This window comes from Carassius auratus, chromosome 28 (genome assembly GCF_003368295.1).
Source record: "Carassius auratus strain Wakin chromosome 28, ASM336829v1, whole genome shotgun sequence".
Classification (NCBI taxonomy): Eukaryota; Metazoa; Chordata; class Actinopteri; order Cypriniformes; family Cyprinidae; genus Carassius; species Carassius auratus.
In genome coordinates this window covers 22,374,706-22,385,189 of record NC_039270.1, presented here as the reverse complement: position 1 = coordinate 22,385,189, position 10,484 = coordinate 22,374,706, and positions in this window count along the sequence as shown.

The following is a 10,484-nucleotide window of genomic DNA, read 5'->3' as shown; positions in this document are numbered from 1 at the left end:
CCATGCTTGTTAATACCTTTTAATGTAAAAAAAAAAAAAAAAAACATTTTTCCCATATTGCAGTTCAATTCATATTGGTTTATATCTTAAATATTTGCTCACAGATCACTATTAACATTCTGTATATAATTCCTGTTTTATTTTCTTTCCCCTTGTATTAATTTTTTAGCTGAAAAGACGTAAAGTAAGCAGTCACCCCAGTGGTGTTGTGGAGAGGTATTCCTTCAAGAATGGAGAAGACAGAAAGCTGCAGAGGCAGGTTGGTCTGTGATAGTTTGTCCCTTTTATCAAACATTCCTGTTGTTATCATTTGCACAGCATTTTGTTGTTTCTTAAACTATTGTACAGTCCAAATACCCACACTTGCCATCTTTGCACATTTTCCTTTATTTGGCCCAAGTGACGCATGAAGATCACAATGTGTGTCGATCTTAACATGACAAAGTTCGTTTCAACTTTGTATTTTAAAAGAAACTTCTAAATGTCTTTTCAATAGTCCCTATTAAAGATGACAATTTATTTTGTGGTGCTTCTAATTAAGTGATAAAAAGAAGTTACAAATGATGTACAAAATAAATATACTTTTCTGTGCACCAAGAAAACATGCAACACTTTGTTTTTACTACTAAATTAGTCTCAATTTCTAATTATTATAATTAATATTTCACAAACATTGGAAAGTTGCGTGACCTCCTGTGAGATCTCTGCAAAAAGTCTCACATTTATTCCAAAACATGATGCATGATGGGATACACTAAGCGTTGTATAGCGCTCCGGAGAAGTATTGGAGAGGTTTAGTGTGTGTTAAGGACACCGTGCTTTGGCATTATTAGACCGGGGACAGTCTCATAGTCACGTACACACACTCTCAAGTGAATAAGACCTCAAGTGTGGGTATCTGGAAAAGGGGAAAAGTCTTTAAAATGATCCCTAAATACAGTCGCACGTCAAAGTCTTAATAATTCACTAATTCAATTTAACACTTGTATGATATTGTACAAGCCCCTGGACAATCTCATCTGACACTATCACAATATTGGAAAATCAGTTGCCCCACACAGTCAGAAAGTTTATATTATTCATTGGCTTCTCATTAAATTACTTCAAATAAGCCCCATCAGTTCATGTTCCCACTATACGTGATCTCCATGACTAGATATTGCTATTAATGACTTGCTTTTAATAATGGATGCATTTAACATGTAATTATACAGCATCTTTGCAGATTATGCTTTCATGGTCTAAAAAAAACACAGTAATGTTGCATTTAATTACATAATATTTCTATCCTTTCTGTCTTACAGGATTGTTTCCAGATAACACTGTAGATCTCCCTCATGCACAAGGACTCACCTCTTTAACTCTTTAACCCCCCCACACACACAGAGAGAAATGGTCCCTGGATCAGTGACTCAAGACTTTGCAGTGGTTTGATTTCTGCAGAAGATGTAACTTTGTTTTAATTAACCTTATAATGAATACATTGTGACCTTCCAGCAACCCATATACTGTACTGTCTACAGAACCAGTGACGACAACAATAGTTAAAAATAGCATTTATCATATTGATAAAGCATTGTGTTCTCTTTGTCAAGCTTCATACAGTAAACTTTACTTCTGGGGCTTTTATCATAAAAAAGCTTCAGTTCTCATCAGGAGTTTTAGTAAAGGACATATTCATGCACAGCAATCCCCTAGTTCCAGTCATGAAGTGAATGATGTTATTGTTAAAGTTATATTTCTGCATTTTTATGTAGCAGGTGTTTGTTTTCCTGTATACTTTATCTTTCTTCCATTGTTCGGACAATCAGTGTTTACGTGATGCTCTGCTGATTGAGTTTTATAGATGATATTGCACACTTGACATGCATGTCTTCATGATGTTATTTTGTGAGTTTGAAACATTTACATTGTGTGTATCACTTTTTGGTCAATAGAATCTTTTAAGAAAATGTATAGTTTTACTGTGTTCTCTGAAAGATATATACCATATTTATAATGTTTTGTTTTTTAATAAAAGAATTTGCACACTGAAAATTGTTAACGTTTACAACATAACTGCCTTTTTTTTCTTCATAGTTTTATTCTTTAAAAACGAGCTTGGTGACAGTGCAGTAATATGCACACTTTGTCTTTAAATGAGTTTGACATATCAATAAATACTGGAAAACTCTTACAAAATTATGTATGTTCATTATGCTTTATTTCAGTTTTTATTACTAGAGATTAATTGGTAAAGCAAGGCAAATCACAGAAACAAATTTAAATAATTTAATAACTTAATAATTTAACTCTTTACTTTTTATTAGTAAATGCTCTTGTCTTTGGTCAGGAAAAAATGTATATTTTAAATTGAATGAAATGAATCTATTGGTTAGATAAGATACAACTGTGACTGTGCAGTTCACATCACGTGTTGTACACACACATGTACACATCGATATTGCCAAATTGTTGTCAAGCTGAATAACAATAATTTCTGTATTTGCATTATTGTTGGAAGAAGGTGTAGACGTTAATAAAAACCCTATCTAATAGGTGGCAAATTTAATTTATTGTTAACCAATCTATCCCTTTCGCCGAAAAACGGAAAAGAGCGTTCATGAATGACAATAAATGGTTAAGGAAGTGTGATGACGCTGCTCAGCTTTGATGTCATTGGCTGTGAATGTCCCTTGTCATCGCAGGACTGTCTGTGGTTGGATTATCTTTTAATCCATATTAAACAGCGGATCATGTTACAAAAGTATGTTTTGCTGCTATTATCACATTAGTAAATATATTAAGTCAACATTGGGTGTTTCTATGTTGAGAAAAATCACCTTTTTACCGAGATCCTAACACTAACCCTAAGAATAACTTCAATGAACTACAAAAACAGCGCCTAGTATTCCCTTTCCATAGATAGAACGATGGAGGCTTATGGGTAATGTAGTTTAAAAAGTTTTATTAACGAAATTAAATAAATAATATATTGAATGGTAAACTAGACATATAAATATGTTCACTGTGTAAACCACTATGATATATTTGAGAGGCATGGTGAAATTTAGTATTTTAGAGTATGCAATATGTAAAATGCCTTTATGCCACCTTTCCATTCATTTCTGAAAACTGTGCCCAACATTATTTTATCAGCATAGCATAAGTAGTAATCATGCTGATTTTCGCTTTGATATGTTAATTGGACTCTGATTTACAGCCATTTGAAATGTACAGTTTTGGGCTCTTCCGGGGGGTGCTACTGGGCCCCTGGGGGTAGAAGGGCAGTAAAACCTACATATATGTATTCTACTCATCATGGACAACAAACTGAGCTGAGTCCACATTTATATCTGACAGTTTTCACAGTCCTCTGTTTGCTAATTCTTACATCATTGTTATTATACCTTTTGACAGGACATTGTGAGGCCATCTGATGAAACATGGAAAAATTATAAAGAAATGATTTAATAATGAAAATAATAGATTATTTCTTTGATTTTTGAAGTAAATGGCAAGAAATATAATGGATGAACCTGCAACAACTTGCCTTTATCTATTCCCCACTGTTAAGCAGTAATCAAGGACAATGTATACACATTGTGATACTTCACTATTACACAAGGACAAATTCATTCATATATATATATATATATATTACTAATAACTAATTAGCAAAATCAGTGTAAAAATGTCCTCTCACCCCTGTCTCTTGCTCCTCAGGTACTGGACTTCAGTAATGTGTGTGCTCTTGGTTTGAATGGAGTACAAGATCCACGTTGATCATTCCTGCTACATTCTCAGTTATCCCTCAAGTGTTTGTAACAATAAAGCCCATGGCACCATCTTGTAATGCAAAATAATTAATCTCGTAACTCCCTTTCTTTCACAAAACAATTGGCATTTGTTACTAAATATAAACAATAATAACTTTCTGGTGTACTGATGTCCCAGATGTCATTAATCTGATCAAATATTTTTATGTCTTAAGTAAAAAATAATCCCAATAATGATTATGTAGTTTTTCCAAGTCTAAAATAAACACATATGAGCCTACCTAGTAAAATGATGTATTTAACAAGAATCTTCAGAACACAATATTCATCATATTCATTTTATTGAAGCATAGACTATAAAGATGATAAAGTAGCATCAAGACAAATAAGATTCAAGGAAAATAATTATTCATAATCAAAAATACATTAACCTCATATATTAATCAGTTCACACAGATGAGTGATGAAATGTCCTTAAAAGTCACAGTCCCATTCAGTCAACTGTGATACAGATCATGTGATACATATAAGACATGTGATACTGTTCCAGAAAATAATGATTCCTTATCATCACATCTAAACTGGTTTCATCGTGATCTTCTCTCGTGTCTGGAAACAGCTTGTGGTTGATGTCCAGCACTGATGTGGTGTAGCTTGTTCTCAGCCAGAAGATTAGATTAGATTAGATTAGATTCAACTTTATTGTCATTATGCAGAGTACAAGTACAGAGCTAATGAAATGCAGTTAGCATCTAACCAGAAGTGCAAGAATATAGTGTTTTATATACATAAATGTGCAGAGTAAGTAAAGCTATGATATACAGAATGTACAGTGGAGTTGCTATATACAATATTGATCAGAGTATATACAGAATATAAATATGAATGTAATGTAGATATTGTATGTACATTATGAACAGAGCAAAGAAGGATTATATATACATTATGAATAGCAGGAACTTGAGAACAGTAATAATAAATACAGTTGAATGAGTGTGCAAAAGTATAGTTTAACAATTTATTAAATGCAAAATAATAGTAGTGCAATTATATTTATTGTAGAAATAGTTTACTGTGCTTGTACAGTAACAGCTTTAGACAGTTTATAGTGTAATGGATTTAACCATGTGCAGTCTGTGCAAAATATGAGTAGTGCAATACATGTGTGTAAAGTACTGTGACCAGTGCAGTAAAAGAGCAGGTGCAGGTTAGATTGGTGGTGCGGTGTTCAGGAGTGTCACAGCCTCGGGGAAGAAGCTCTTCCTGAGCCTACTAGTTCGAGAGCGTAGGCTCCTGTAACGCCTGCCGGATGGAAGGAGGGTGAAAAGTCCATGGTTAGGGTGAGAGGCATCCTTGATGATGTTTCTTGCCCTACCCAGACAGCGCTTCTGATAAATGTTCTCTATGGAGGTTAACTGGGTGCCAGTGAGATCTCTCAGTCCTAAGATCCCAGACCTGGTCAAAGTGAAACAAACAATCCAGATGAAGTTGTTTAATGGACAGAGAGCTCATCTTATGTTCTGTGTGATTTTAGCAGGGTGAGTAACTATGACCCTTGTAGTACTGTACACTTACCATTCTTCAAGCTGTTTTAAGATCTTTTCAGAAGCTTTTTCTCTGAAGACAATTTACCACATCCTCTTCTTTCAGTCCTTTCAAGAGCATCACTTGGTCAAAACCCCTCATTTGGTTTGATGAGATCATCTGTACAAATTAAAATACTGCAATAAACAATTTCATTATGCAAGAATTTAGAAAAATTTACAGAGGCAAAGGTCTTGCTCATGAGACTCCATTAGCATGTGTAGTTCTCAGAGACTCTAGAATTCATCTTTTGTTGCAGTAAATGTGTTTTCTTCCTCTAGAGTCTTTCTCCAGAGCTAATGACTTCTCTCACAAATGTGTTTTAGTCTGTGCAGTGTAAGGCTTTGCTCAAACCAATCAACTATCAATTCACAATTTATAACACAACATTCACAAAACAGTGAGATAATATCAATTGGTGTTTATATCAATTAAACCACTTTTATGACACTTGTATGCTTTTAAGAATAACAGGTGGTGTTTTTTTAAAACTTTAGATTAAAAATGTTCCAGTCAAACTTTGCTAACATGCTATAATTATTATAGCTGTATCAAATAAAATAAAATAAATATAAAAACATTGGAAAGAATAATTATGGCTGACATGACCAGTCCTGTGAGAGATCATCATAAAGTCCTGTAACACAGCATTGCTTCAACACACACATACCAGAGGACTTCTGTTTGCTTGAGCACAAGATGACCATCTTCATTTCTCATCCTGAGCAAATCATTTCCTTGGTCTTCCTTCTCTTCTGTGAAACAAGATAATCTTAATATGTGTGCAATGAGCAATATTTCTCATTAAACATATAATTAAGTTAATTTAAAGTAAGATTCAGACCAGAGCATTTGATGAGTAAACAAATGTACCTGGGAAGAGCTGATCGTGGCAAGAGTCGCTGAGACTCAGTAATAGCTCTTTTAGTTTTTAGGAAGGTTTGTGAGGGTTGGCTCCCCAAAAACTTCTGAAAAAGAAGAACAGCATTATCTGCAAACAATCCTGTAAGACAGAAAGAAAGGAAATATTATTTCATTACATGCAACTTATACATTACTATATACTTTAACTTATACATTACTTACATACATTATTTTTTAGACCATGAAAGCATTAGTGAATTATTAAGACTTTGACGTGCGACTGTATTTAGGGATCATTTTAAAGACTTTTCCCCTTTCCAGATACCCACACTTGAGGTCTTATTCACTTGAGAGTGTGTGTACGTGACTATGAGACTGTCCCCGGTCTTAATAATGCCAAAGCACGGTGTCCTTAACACACACTAAACCTCTCCAATACTGCTCCGGAGCGCTATACAACGCTTAGTGTATCCCATCATGCATCATGTTTTGGAATTAATGTGAGACTTTTTGCAGAGATCTCACAGGAGGTCACGCAACTTTCCAGTGTTTGTGAAATATTAATTATAATAATTAGAAATTGAGACTAATTTAGTAGTAAAACAAAGTGTTGCATGTTTTCTTGGTGCACAGAAAAGTATATTTATTTTGTACATCATTTGTAACTTCTTTTTATCACTTAATTAGAAGCACCACAAAATAAATTGTCATCTTTAATAGGGACTATTGAAAAGACATTTAGAAGTTTCTTTTAAAATACAAAGTTGAAACGAACTTTGTCATGTTAAGATCGACACACATTGTGATCTTCATGCTCACTTGGGCCAAATAAAGGAAATGTGCAAAGATGGCAAGTGTGGGTATTTGGACTGTACAATAGTTTAAGAAACAACAAAATGCTGTGCAAATGATAACAACAGGAATGTTTGATAAAAGGGACAAACTATCACAGACCAACCTGCCTCTGCAGCTTTCTGTCTTCTCCATTTCTGAAGGAATACCTCTCCACAAACACCACTGGGGTGACTGCTTACTTTACGTCTTTTCAGCTAAAAAATTAATACAAGGGGAAAGAAAATAAAACAGAATTATATACAGAATGTTAATAGTGATCTGTGAGCAAAATATTTAAGATATAAACCAATATGAATTGAACTGCAATATGGGAAAAATGTTTTTTTTTTTTTTTTTTTTTTACATTAAAAAGGTATTACAAGCATGGTACAGTAAATGTGATTACTGTGAAATAAGTCTGTGAAATATAAAAGCACATTAAAACACTACCATTACAGTGGTACAACTATAGTTAATTTGGTGATTAATGTGCTATTACTATACTACAGTAAAGCTACAGTTACTGTGGTAAAAAAAAAAAAAAAAAAAAACATGGTAAATGTCTTGTTTACTGGGTTTTACCTACTTTTGTAGGTGTCATGGTAACCATGATTTTACTACAAATACAACTTACATCTTTGAACCTGAAATGAATATAAAAGGTCTGTGGCACGTCACGTCACGTCACGTGACCGATAGAGTTTAACCAGTTAGCAGCTGTGTTCATTTAGTTAAACACAATGAAACTCAAAGACAGCCTAGGATGACCGATGTAATACAGAGAGTAAACATAAGGCGCTCATCTGATTAATAAAGAAGACAGAATACGTTTTAGGACAGGCATTAAAATAGCATATTTACTACTACTCACCATAGACTGTATAACTCACCCAACCTGCGGCTCTTGCAAACTGATGGAAAGTATCGCGATGTGTGCTGAATGAGACTTCTTGAACGTGATTTCAAAGCGATAAACATCTCATGTCAGGGACGCTAGAGGCGCTTGACCACGGTTCAGTTTTTGACGCTTTGGGGTTGACGCACAGCGCGTGATGCGCGTGGTGGGAGGGGCGGCGCTGTTTATTAATTATGTATTATTATTATTTAGGTCTTTCTCGGTTATTATTTCGAAGCTGTGTTGATTTGCTGTTTATTAATATTTTTAAAACTATAACGCTAAATCTATCAACATTTATTTAGATGTTATCATGTATTCATTCATTTCTTTATTTTAATTATATTATTTCGGTCTTATTACAGGTGAAATATTACAGTAAGCCAGAACACGGGCCGAGCGGGGCTCATTCGAAACCCATTAGCGGACATTCATATCACAGAATCTGACAGCGATCAGAGGCTCATCAGCGACAGCATTTTTAAGAATCCTTTACAATAGCCTTAATAAAAACTCTTAATAAATCTGTAGGCCTATCGCTAATAAATAATTTATTTATTTATTTATTTTATTTTTTTTGTTCTTTTTATTTAAACTAAATTGTTTCTTAATGTAAAAATGTGTTACAGTTATGTGTCAAGGACTTGATATTGAATTCTGTAATAAAAAAAAAAATTAATCTAGGCCTATGAAAAAAATAAAAATCAATGAAAAAGTAAAAAAAGAACCAATGCGCATTTTACAGCTAAAAAAGTTTTAATGTGTTTTTGTCACCAGCAATACAGTATGTTGCTCAGTTTTGTACAGTAAGTTAAGCTCCGATTTTTTTTCAAGTTTCAGTGAGTTTCTTCTGTTGTCCTGTGAAAAATTAAATAATAATAATAATAATTAATCAGAAAATATTGTGCTGATGCACGAAAGATGCCTCCAGTTGAAATGCATTAGTTTAAAAAAACGTGCTGCAATCATGAAAATAAGGAAATAAACGTGTGCCTGCCACGAATAAATAGATTAAATTACGTGACAAAATCACGAACTGCCGTGAGACTGGGTTTCCGTGTGTGGACCACGGAAGAAGAGTGTCATTGACTTGCGTTAGAGTTATCCGTGATCTCAGCACAGACTCACTCCGTGCTCCTATCACAGATTTTAGTTAGGCTAACAGAATCAAAGTGAATCTGTGTGATGGCAGGACAATGCAATACTTACAATAACAGTCAGGTTTGTCATGGTATTTGGTGTTTAAAAAAATAAATACTTCAAATGTTGCGTTTCCAGATGAGATAGCATGTCCATTGAGTGAGGTCTGTACTCCATCACTGAAACGATCCGTGTACGGACCACGGACGATGAGTGTCATTGACTTGCGTTAGAGTTATCCGTGATCTAAACACAGACTCACTCCGTGCTCCTATCACAGATTTTAGTTCTGACTATAGCCAAAATGTGTGTAAAACGCCATCAAACTGGATTTTATGATGACAGGACGAGAAAAAATGCCAAGTTAATTACATGCCATTGCAACAGTGTCGACGAAAAGCTTGTAAGTTCCTAAACAAGTGAGTGAGGTCAGGTTGTGGAGGTCCGTGCCATCACGGGACTTTTGTAACTGAAACAAACGTAATTTTTATGATGACAGGACAATGCAATAACTACAACAGCTGTCTGGTTAATGTCATTATGGCATTTGATGTTGGAAAAGAAACAAATACTTCAAATGTTGCGTTTCCAAATGAGAAAGCACGTCCGTTCAGCGAGTTCTGTACTCCGTCATTGAAACGGGTATCCGTGTGTGGATCACGGGAGGTCAGTGTCATTGACTTGCGTTGGAGAAATATCCGTGGCCGGGTCACGGAATTTGGGGCAATTCCGTGACGGCTTCACGGATTTTGAGTTAAGGACCCGTGGACATTTCACGGAATTCTGTGAGACCAGGTTGTACCAACACCATCCAATCTGAAGTTAATACATACATTGTTCGACAGAACATAATAACTGTTATTTGTATTTGCGCACTTGATATCAGGAAGTAATGTATATTAAGGTTTACATTTACATTTACATTTTAGCTGACGCTTTTATCCAAAGCGACTTACAATTGCTATATATGTCAGAGGTCACACACCTCTGGAGCAACTAGGGGTTAAGTGTCTTGCTCAGGGACACATTGGTGTCTCACAGTGGATTCGAACCCGGGTCTCTCACACCAATGGCATGTGTCTTATCCACTGTGCCAACACCACCCAAGGTTGCTTTGTTCATATTTTCTCTGTTCTGTAAAGTGTATTTGAGTTCTGTGTAAAGCGCTATATAAATATGTATTATTTTTATTATTATTATAAGGTGCTGAGAGCTGCAGAGAGGGTGATCTGCCAAACTTCAGCAATACAAACTCCTCAGGTGTCAACAGTCACACACATTGTGTGGGAGGAGATTGGGACAGATGATGTTTTCCTTCCTGAGGAGAACATTGAGGAGACCCAGTTTGGCATTGACAAGCATCAGTCTGATATGTTGTCATTGTTTGTGTCTGTGTTTCTAAAGATTAG